At 43.4% G+C, this 10,974-nt stretch overlaps 1 long non-coding RNA gene across 1 annotated transcript in view; it reads right to left on the reverse strand.

Moving 5' to 3' along the window:
- The window catches only part of LOC146063558 (uncharacterized), a 97,691-nt gene that overhangs the window by 83,772 nt on the left and 2,945 nt on the right, over window positions 1-10,974 (reverse strand). The gene's annotated exons all lie outside the window — the stretch shown is intronic.

The following is a 10,974-nucleotide window of genomic DNA, read 5'->3' on the forward strand; positions in this document are numbered from 1 at the left end:
GAACGAGATGAGGTAGATCCATCGCTTAAACACCCATGTTCCCAAGGGTTTAAACGGGGACTTTGGATTAAAACATTTTTTATCTTAATTATGCATATGAATTTCATCATGATCGTCTCTCCATGTTCTTATATTGTATTAACTGTTTTTATATTGTATCAATCTATTCATTTTATTATGTCCCATTATTGTGCGTGATGATCATCTGATTTAAATTGATTTTATATGATCATTTAATGTTTTATGCTCTTATCAGTTTGAACTAATGTTTGGAATTGTTATCTATGTTAGATTGTATCCGAGCAAAATACGCCGCTGGAACACAAGATGGCCGCGATTTGGAATGCACAGCCATCTTGTGTCCGGCGGAGATTAAGTCCACATGCCAGGGGAGCTGGAACGCAATCCGGCAGGGCTTATGAGACGCACAATCAGTTTACCCCCGGCAAATGAGTGGAAGTGAGGTAATTAGGGATGGACTGGAAACGGTATTTAAACCAGTCAGTGGTAAGGCAAGACATGCTACTGAAGAAGGATCCAGGTGATCCGAAACTAATTTGGCGTGCCTTGCCACTTGGGACTTTATCACCCGGTTTGGACCTCAGAAACTTTCACCCCCATCTTAACGGCATCGCCAGTTTCCGGAGCTGGACTGTCTATCCATCTTGGACGGCTGTTATTCCTGTTATGCCCCGGGATATTGATTCATGCTTTTAACCTTCAATTTTATTGTAAGTGCAAATCTGTAATAAATTTCTGTTTTATGAAACGTTATGCACTATTTTTGCACTTTTCTCTATTACATGTCTGGAGGAGCACATCATCTTCAAAATGTCTGATTTGGACTCCAGTTGATTGTATGGTGATTATAAAAGGAGGACCTTCTGTATGCGCTGATTAGCAATCATATTTTTTTCTACATGTCTATTTGTTAAGGTGGTTTAGAATAACACCTTTTAATTGCCACCAGCTGCTTTTAAGTGTATGTTTGCGAACTCTGTCACACAGTCACTTTTTCTTCACAATTCCAATAGACAAAATAAATTCCAAACAATATTGTGCATTGAGGGAGGTAACAAGGTGCCAGATCGTGGCTCAACAATTACAATCAAACATTAGTAAATAGAATCCACACCAAGGGATGCCTAATCTTAGCTATCAGTATTGTAGTAACACATATAAGAAACCATGAACCTTAATTTTCCATATAATTAGCAAAGAGGGTTTGGGTAGTTTGAGGAAAGAGAAGGGGAGGAGGAGAGGGGGGGGGTGCAATTATTTCAATGATACCATTTCAAACCTAGCAGACATCCTTAGAATGCATAATCATCAATATGAGCTTCAAATAATGTAACGATAGGGACGAGTCTCTACTCCTAAACCAAATCAAAAAATCGTCAGATCAGGGGCAGGTACTAATAATGGGGGATTTTAATTTACCAGATATTGACTGGAAAAATGAGACATGTAAATCATCTAAAAGCAGTGGGTTCCTAAGCTTGCTCAAGGATCAGTTTATCACTCAAACGATAGATGCTCCAACTCGTAATGGGGCACTATTGGACTTAGTATTAACAAATAACATAGATTTAGTTTCAAACACCAGAGTAATTGAACACCTAGGGAACAGTGACCACAACATGGTCTCACTGGAAATCAACTTCCGAAAACCTCAATATAATACAGGACCGGGTAAAGTACTAAACTTCAGAAAAGCTCATTTCATTTTATTCTGGGAAGCTCTAAAATAAATTAATTGGGGAGAGTTATTCGAAGGTAAGAATGCAGAGGAAATGTGGGATACATTTAAAAATGTGCTAGAATCACTAACTACTAAATACATTCCTAAAGTCAACAAGGGTAAATTTAATAAAAAAAAGCCACCATGGTTGGACAAAAAGTAAGGACAGCGATCAACAATAAAACAAAAGCGTTTAAATTCTATAAAAATAACGTAAATGAGGAGACGTTCATCAAGTATAAAGAAATAAACAAAACTTGTAAAGAAGTAATCAAAGTAGCTAAAAGGGAAAATGAAGAGCGCATAGCCACAGAAAGCAAAACTAACCCCAAGAAGTTTTTCAAGTACATAAACAGTAAGCGAATAATTAAAGAGAACATAGGCCCACTAACAGATATCAACGGTAAAATTTTTGCAGAAGATAATGAAAAAGCGGAACTGTTAAATAAGTTCTTCTCATCAGTAGGGGAGAGCAGATAGTGGAAAGCACAGATACCACAACTGGGACAAACAAACCGGATCCCAATATGGATCTCTCGACCGATGATATAATTTTGAGGCTCAGCAAAATAAAAACTAACAAATCACCAGGGCCAGATGGGATACATCCTAGGGTACTAATGGAATTAAGGGAGGAACTAGCGACCCCTCTATATTGCATTTTTGAAAATTCACTATCAACAGGTACGGTACCAAAAGACTGGAGAATAGCAGAGGTAGTGCCAATATTTAAAAAAGGTAAAAGGGATGACCCTGCAAACTACAGGCCTGTGAGTTTAACATCAATAGTGGGTAAAATATTTGAAGGAATTTCAAGGGATGGTATCCTTGAATACTTAGACCTTCATAGTTTACTTAGTATTAACCAACATGGGTTTGTGAAAAATCGTTCCTGCCAGACAAATTTACTGGGCTTCTATGAGGATCTCAGCAAAAACCTTGATAATGGAAACGCAGTAGATGTGGTCTTCCTTGATTTTGCAAAAGCTTTTGATACAGTACCACACAAGAGGTTGATAAATAAAATGGTGGACCTGGGACTAGGTGCAAATATCTGTAGATGGGTAGGGAACTGGCTGTGTAACAGAGAACAAAGAGTGGTTGTGAACAGTGCAGTATCAACTATGGTACCAGTACTAAGTGGAGTGCCACAGGGTTCGGTACTGGGGCCCATCTTGTTTAACATTTATATTAACGATATCGCGATGGGGATTCTCAGCGATGTATCCATCTTTGCTGATGACACAAAACTGAGTAGAGTTATTAAATCAACAGAGGATATGAACATACTTCAAAATTATCTTAACAAACTAGATGAGTGGGCTAAAAAGTGGAAGATGAGGTTCAATGTGGATAAATGCAAGGTTATGCATCTCGGGAGACGTAACCAGTGTGCAAGTTACACCCTAAGCGGGGAGGCATTAGGTACTTCAGCACTTGAAAAGGATCTAGGAGTCCATATAGATAATAAGCTGGGGTGCAGTGTTCAATGTCACATTGCAACAAAAAAGGCCAACAGAATTCTAGCATGTATTAAAAGGGGCATGGAATCTAGGGACTCAAAAGTAATTATGCCACTGTACAAGGCATTGGTTAGACCACACCTTGAATATGGAGTACAGTTTTGGGCCCCACACTATAAAAAGGACATAATGGAATTGGAAAAAAACCCAAAGAAGAGCAACAAAGTTTATTAGGGGAATGGAGAATTTAAGCTATGATGAGAGATTAAGCAAGCTAGGACTATTTACACTAGAGAAGAGACGTTTAAGGGGGGACATGCTCAACATGTACAAATATATCAGGGGCAAATATAAGGAACTCTCAAGCACCCTTTTTACTGCAAGAAAGGAATCTAGGACACGAGGGCACGAATTTAGATTAGAGGAAAAAAAATTTTGTTCCCTCAAAAGAAAAAATTTCTTTACGTCAGAGCAGTCAAACTTTGGAACTCTCTTCCTGGAGAGGTGGTGTTGGCAGATACAATAAATACGTTCAAAATAAGGTTGGACAAAATAAGGTTGGACAATAAAGGAATGTCTACCGCCCATATGAGCATGATTTGATTTTGTATTTGCTTTGCTGGGAGTGACGATAGGGGCTCATATAGGTATCTAGTTTTAAATTTACCAGTAGAGAATTTAGTCATTAGACTATTAAGTGACAGCAGCGCATGCGAGTATGGAAATAGATTGGGGAGAGACTGGATATAATGGCGTAGCTGAAACATCGAGAAGGAACTGCTTGTGGGAAGGCCAAGAGCATTTTTAAAATCAGCTATAGTCATCAGCCTGCCTCCTGGATCAAAAACTTGTGAGATGGCTTAAGGCCTTTAAAACGAAGTCACTGGAAACTCAAGCTCTCCACCCCTGGCAGAAACATTGTGTTGCCCCAGATGGGCAGCCACGGAGAGACCTGCAGATCGCGACCCAGAGCAGCTGAGACAGACCACCAGGTATATAGCAGTGAATAGTGTATTTTGTAAAATGTGGGGGGAATATTAGACTTGGGGGTTTATAGTAGGGCAACCGGGGAGTATGGGGCAAACATGGCGCAGTTGATGGAGAAATCAGAATATAAATTAAGCTCTCCTAACCAACTCAGTGTGAATCTGCATAACAGTGCCTTGGAGTATTGTTTCAAGTCAGGGATATTTAATCCTCCCAAGGATTTAGGAAGGTGCAGTTTATGGAAAGCTATTTTGGCTTTCTTACCGTTCCATAACAATATAGTCATTCGGGAATTTAGTCTACTTATGTCCTTATTGGTAAGTCTAATGGGAGGCATTTGCATGATATAAAGTAGCTTGGGTAATAACATAGATTTAATGACCTCCACCCTTCCCAGTAGGAACAACGGTAAATCCTTCCAAGTGTCCATGGATTTAAACAAGGAGTCAATAATAGGGTTATAGTTGTAAGAATACAATTTGGAAAGGCTCGTAGGAATTTGCACTCCTAAATATTTAACCCTGGAAGTCTATATCTTTATAGATCTTAGTTCGTCTCCATCTGGGAAGTGCGGATGTGATCCCCTCAATATCATTAATTCCGATTTATTTACATTAATTTTGTACCCCGAAAAGGAACTGAATTGCTGGATAATTTGAAGGGCGGCTGGTAATAAATGCTCAGGGGCAGTGAGGAATAAGAGCATGTCATCTGCGAATAGGGATACCCACAACAAGTCCACCAATCCAATCCAAATGCCTTGAAAGATGGGAACTTGTCGGAGGGCTATAGCCAATGGTTCAAGTGCTAGGGCAAACAACAGGGGCAAGAGGAGAGGAGAGAAGAGTTACAGGAGGTTATTCTAGTTCACTCTTTCTGACAAAATCCTTCTTAGATGGACAAAACCATGTGCACTGCAGGTGGGGCAGTAACTTGTGCAGAGAGAGTTAGATTTGGATGGGGTTTTACTTCAAAGTGAGATCTATATTGCAGTGTAAAAATAAAGCAGTCAGTATTTACCCTGCACAGAAACAAAATAACTCACCCAAATCTAATTCTCTCTGCACATTTTACATCTACCTTCCTGCAGTGCACATGGTTTTGTACATCTAAGAGTGAACTAGAATAAGGCCCATAGTTCCACCACTGCTATGAGCTACAGTTTCTATTTGTAGCCAGCAGAGGGTTTCCCTGGAACTCTCACCAGAAAGTGCCTCTGTGCATGTGCGGTCAGTGGTACAGTGCAGTAGCCTCGGCATGTATTCAACAAATCACAGAGATGGATTTTTGAGCCCCTGTCCCTGCCTGTGCCAGATGATACAATGCAATCCTGGGCAATTAAATCTCACCTAGATCACATTGTAAACGTGATCAATGATAAATGGGCCCTATAATAAGGGGACAAGTTGAAGCGTTGCGGCGGTTGGGATGCCGGTATTCACAATACTGATGCTGACATGATGATGCCAGGATAATGACACCAGAATCCTGACATCAATGAGAATGCCAATACCGGAATACAGACTGCTGGGATGCCGAACGTATGTATGCAGGATGGGTTACAGGGGGGAAGGTGGGGGTTGAGGTTTAGTCATGAGGACTTAGGGTTCGGCTATGGAGGGGGAAGGTTATGGTTATGCCATGGGGAGGGGGGATTAGGCACTAAGAGGAGGGGGTTAAGCACTAGTGGGGAGGGTAAAGGATAGGCTGCTGGGAGGGAGCGAGGGTTAGGAGGAGAAAGGGGAAGGTAAGTATGTTTATCTCACCCCTGTCAGGATTCCCGCCATTAGGGTGCCGGCATAGTTATTCTTAACGCCTGCATCCACACTGCTGGTCATCCGTATGCATCCCTTAATAGGACCCTGAGAGCAAAACTACTAGTTTTTACCGGTATCCAGACTGGTCATAGACTGACTCATCATAGACAGTCATATGGTCGACCACTAATGGTAGACAGTCAAAAGGTCGGCAGGGTTTAAATGTTGACACATAATAGGTTGACAGGGTCTAAAGGTCAACATGGAAAAGGTTGACAGGGTTTAAAGGTTGACAGGCAATAGGCCGACATGGTGAAACGGTCGACATGGTCAAAAAGTTGACTTGAAAAAGGTCGACGTGCATTTTTTTACTAAATTTTCAGACGACATGTGCCGACAGGCGGTATTTCATGCCCTACCATCCACCGCATGGAGGGAGAATAAAATAGTGCCGAGTGCAGCAAGCCATGCGAGGGGACACGGTACACTCAGACAGTGTCCATGTCGACCTATGTCAACATAGACACCCTAAAAACATTAAAACAGCATGTCAACATTTCCCACGTCGACCTTTTGACCATGTCGACGTTTTTCATGTTGACCTTTTAACCATGTCGACCTTTTACCTGTCGACCATTTGACCATGTCGAAGTTTTTTCATGTCAACCATTTAACCATGTCAACATTTTACCTGTTGACCTTTAGACCCTGTTCACCTTGTGACTGTTGACCATATGAGTCTATGATTTATACCATAACCTTTTTAACACCTACATTATGAGCCCTGGATACCATCACAGAGGAGTCACAGAGGGGGTTATTCTGGTTGATTCGATTGGATGTGTATATGCATCCTTGCGATACAACCTAACCCTGCATTGCGAATAGTGGCACGCCAGCCCACTATTCGCAAGGCGCGTTCACACTGCCTGCAAATGGATGTTCATCCTAATGGGAACGCTCCACGCCCCTCTCCGCCCCCCACCCGCTGTCCTGGGTGCGTGCACCCAACGATCCATGTATTTGCAGTGGGTGCATGCACGCTGCGTGTGCACATGCGCAGAAATGCTCATGCGCATTAACAATACATAGGTCCCCATGTGAACAAACGGCAGTTGCGAATGGACCTGAAAAAGGTCCAAAATGTATACTTGGAATTTCAATGCATGAATATTATCTTCACATGTAATGCATTAATTTAGGTAATAGACCAATACATCAGTAGATATTGCCTCAGAAACGTCAAACCAATAAATTGGCTTCTTACAGTTATTTTCATACTTGTGATTCCAGTTTAGTGCTTCTGTTTTTCTATCAAAAGCTATACGTTCCACTAAATGAATGCGCTTCGGAAGGAAATCTAATTCAATAAATCATTATCTGTGTTTACTTTCATGTACTATTATTGAATAATAAACTACGGTACTAGTTTTAGACTGCATGTACTGTAAATAAATGTTCCTTACAATGATATGAGTAATACTAATTAAGATAATGATTTGACAGATAAGTGGGCATCAATTTATGCCTAGTACAGTATATACAGGGCATGTGGATGCACCTATTCATCCTTTAGATACGGTTACATTCTGGTAGTCAGTAGGCATGTCCTGCTGTATCACCAATATTGTATGTTAATATTGTATAATATGTTAGATTAAAAGACACTGGCACTTAGGAGGAAATTTACTATACCGTGTTCTCACTGCGAGTGAGAAATACACAGATTTTACCCAGCATTAAAATGCTGGGGACTGCAGGGACGGACCCCCGTTCTCACTGCAAGGCAAATTCCCGGGTGAAGAAGTTCTACCTGGTAATTTGCCTTTTAACACGGGTTTTTATGCAGTGAGAACGGGTCAACCCGTGTCTGCATATCCAGATCTCAAACACGGGGGCACTAAGGGGCCCATTTATCAAGTACTATTTGCGGCTAAATCCCCGAAAGGTTAACCGTAAATATTAATTATCACCTAAATGTATTAAAGGGGACCGCAGCAGGAATCTCCGATCCCTGCTGCGATTACCCCCTGCAGCGCCGCCGGCCGCATCCCCCATAGGTTTCCATGGGGGATGCGAAGCTGCCCGATGTATCAACATCGGGCAGCCCGGCTTCGCACCCCTGGGCTATCGCCATTCTGATATGGCGATAGCCCATTGTAGCCTATGGCTACACATCGCACTGCCCGAGCTTCAGTGCGGTCAGCGGGGTCGCGGGGGAGGGGGGGGGTCAGCGCGTAACCGCGCATGCGCAGACCCCCCGGCTTCCGGCTCCGGGTATCACAGGGACAGGCTCCTTTCGGGGCCCTGTCCCTGCGCCCTCAAACTACATACATTCAGGTGATATGTGGTAATATTCCGCCCAGATCGCATTGTAAATGCGATCTTGATAAATGTGCCCCTTAGTAAGAAGTACTTCAAGGTGCATGATCTCAAGCAGAGGAAGAGTGGCGGTGCCCATATGGACAATCAAAGCTGCTCTTTGAACAGCCAATCAAAGTTGCTCTTTCAACAGCCAATAAAAGCTGCTCTTAGATTCCTTTCTCTTGTTGGCAGGGCAGACCCGGAAACCAGTATGAACGGGGCAGACCAGGGAATTTCCCGGGTCCAAAGTAAAGTGTGAAGGGGGTCTGTGAGCTGAGATGATCTGTGCCCTGGCAAAAACCCGGGTTTTTGCAGGGGAGGCAATGAGAACATGGTATAATACCCCGTTCTCACTGCCGCAAAAACCCGGGTATTTGCCAGGGCGAGCAGTAATTTCCCGTGTCGCGTCTCTGTGTGAAAGGGTCTTTGTGAAATTCCCAGGTGTTATGCCCCAGAAATTACACACAGGTTTTTTGCAGGGTTTTTCCAGGGAAATACACGGGTGTACGGCAGTCTGAACAGCACAGACCCGGGTTTTTCACACAAGATGCAAAAAATCAAGCTCATTGGGGGATGAAATCAGGTGACATGTGACATCCTTTTAATGCTGCGTAGAGGCGAGCAGAGAAAGCTCTCTCTGTGCACATAATGCATAATGAAGGTGAGCACTCTCTCTCTCAGCAAGAAATTGCGCTTTCCTCCTCTTCAAAGTACACTGCGCAAGGTAGCACAATGTTAGCTGCTGCAGCAAGCTGTCGATTGGTGCATGAACCAGCAAAATAGTGCAAAACATCAGGGACTCCACTATTCAGCAGTATCTCGTCATCCATGATTCCAGCAATGCAGTGTGCTTGGAAAAAAAGGGCTCTTTAAATTACATCATCTTCAGCCAGCCAATAAAAGCTGCTTTCTAAACAGCCAATCACAGCTAGTGTTCCAACAGTCAATCAAAGCTGCTATAATATTCCACACACTTGTTGGCAGGGGAAGCAGTGTGAACAGGTCAGACACGGGAATTTCCCGGGTCTAAGTTGCAGTATGAACGGGGTCTAAAGAGTTGAGATGCTCTGTGCTCCGCCAAAAACCCGGCAACATAAACCTGGGTTTTTGCAGGGGCGGCAACGAGAACATGTTATTATACCTTGTTCTCACTGCAGGCAAATTCCCGGGTCTAGCATGTCGACACGGGAATTTGCCTTTTAACACGGGATTTTTGGCAGTGTGAACGGGTCACATACCCGGATCTCATACACGGGTAAAACCCTTCTTTTTACCCGTGTCTGAGATACGGATATGCAGACACGGGTTGACCCGTTCACACTGTAGAAAAACCTGTGTTTAAAGGCAAACTCCCGGGTAGAACTTCTTCACCCGGGAATTTGCCTTGCAGTGAGAACGGGGGTCCAGCGCGGCAGTCCCCGGCATTTCAATGCCGGGGAAAAGCCGTGTATTTCTTACGCGCAGTGAGAACACGGCATTAGATGATAATTCTACTTCACATGGGAAGTTGCTATGGGCAACCAATCAGAATCTACTTATTATTTATTTAGCACCTTCTAGAGCAGGCATTCCCAACCACGGTCCTCAAGGCACACCAACATTGCAGGTTTTGTAGATATCCACGCTTAAGCACAGAACCCTATCTATTTGTATTTTATTTATCTAGCATTCTACCAAGGCTCCTTCTTAGGGGGTGAGCTGACATCTCTATTTTTGCGGTTTATCGCTTTTAAGGACAGTTTAAACGGTACTTGTGTATTATCACGGCGCCCCCGATATTTAGTCGTACGATTTCTTATCGCATCGCATGCCATACACCCGATGCACTGCGATGCAATGCGATGCGATGTAAGCCCCCTATACGATGTTAAATTGTATAAGCACCCTTATGGGTGGTTACAATGTTAAATGCACCCCCACGCCACCCCCAGTATGAACGTGAACCCGAAGCGTGGCGAGCGCAGCGAGCCCGCAAGGGGCGGCGGTACGCGTCCTCCGACCTTTTCATACCCCCACTATCCACGTCGGCATGGAGTTGATTTTATATAGTGTGGTGAGCGCAGCTCGCCACCGAGCCCGAAGCGTGGCGAGCGTGGTGAGCGCAGCGCGCCCCGCGAGGGGACGCATATACGTGTGAAGTAATGCGCTTCCGCTCGCCACGCTTCGGGCTCAGTGGCTCGCCACACTATATAAAATCAACTCCCCGACGACGTGGATAGTGGGGGTATGAAAAGGTCGGAGGACGCGTACCGCCGCCCCTAGCGGGCTCGCTGCGCTCACCACGCTTCAGGTTCACGTTAATAGTGGGGGTGGCGTGGGGGTGCATTTAACATTGTAAGCACCCATTAGGGTGCTTATAAAATTTATAATCGCATTGCATCACATTGTATACCATATACAATGCCATACAATTTTAACATTGTATGAACATCGCGCGATATCGCATTGCATACCATTGCATACCATTGCATGCCTTATGGTCTGTGATGCGATGGGCGCCGTGATACTACACAAGTACCGTTTAAACATATACTTTTTTTTTTTTACTGATTTTTAAAAAAAAACAAGTATCATTGTTTTACAGCATACTAACTAAACATTGCACACAAGTGGCGCCCAGCAATCCTCTATCTTCCTGATATATATATATGTTGCACTGCAA

The sequence above is a fragment of the Crinia signifera genome, chromosome 3 (assembly GCF_055691185.1).
Source record: "Crinia signifera chromosome 3, ASM5569118v1, whole genome shotgun sequence".
In the NCBI taxonomy this organism is placed as follows: domain Eukaryota; kingdom Metazoa; phylum Chordata; class Amphibia; order Anura; family Myobatrachidae; genus Crinia; species Crinia signifera.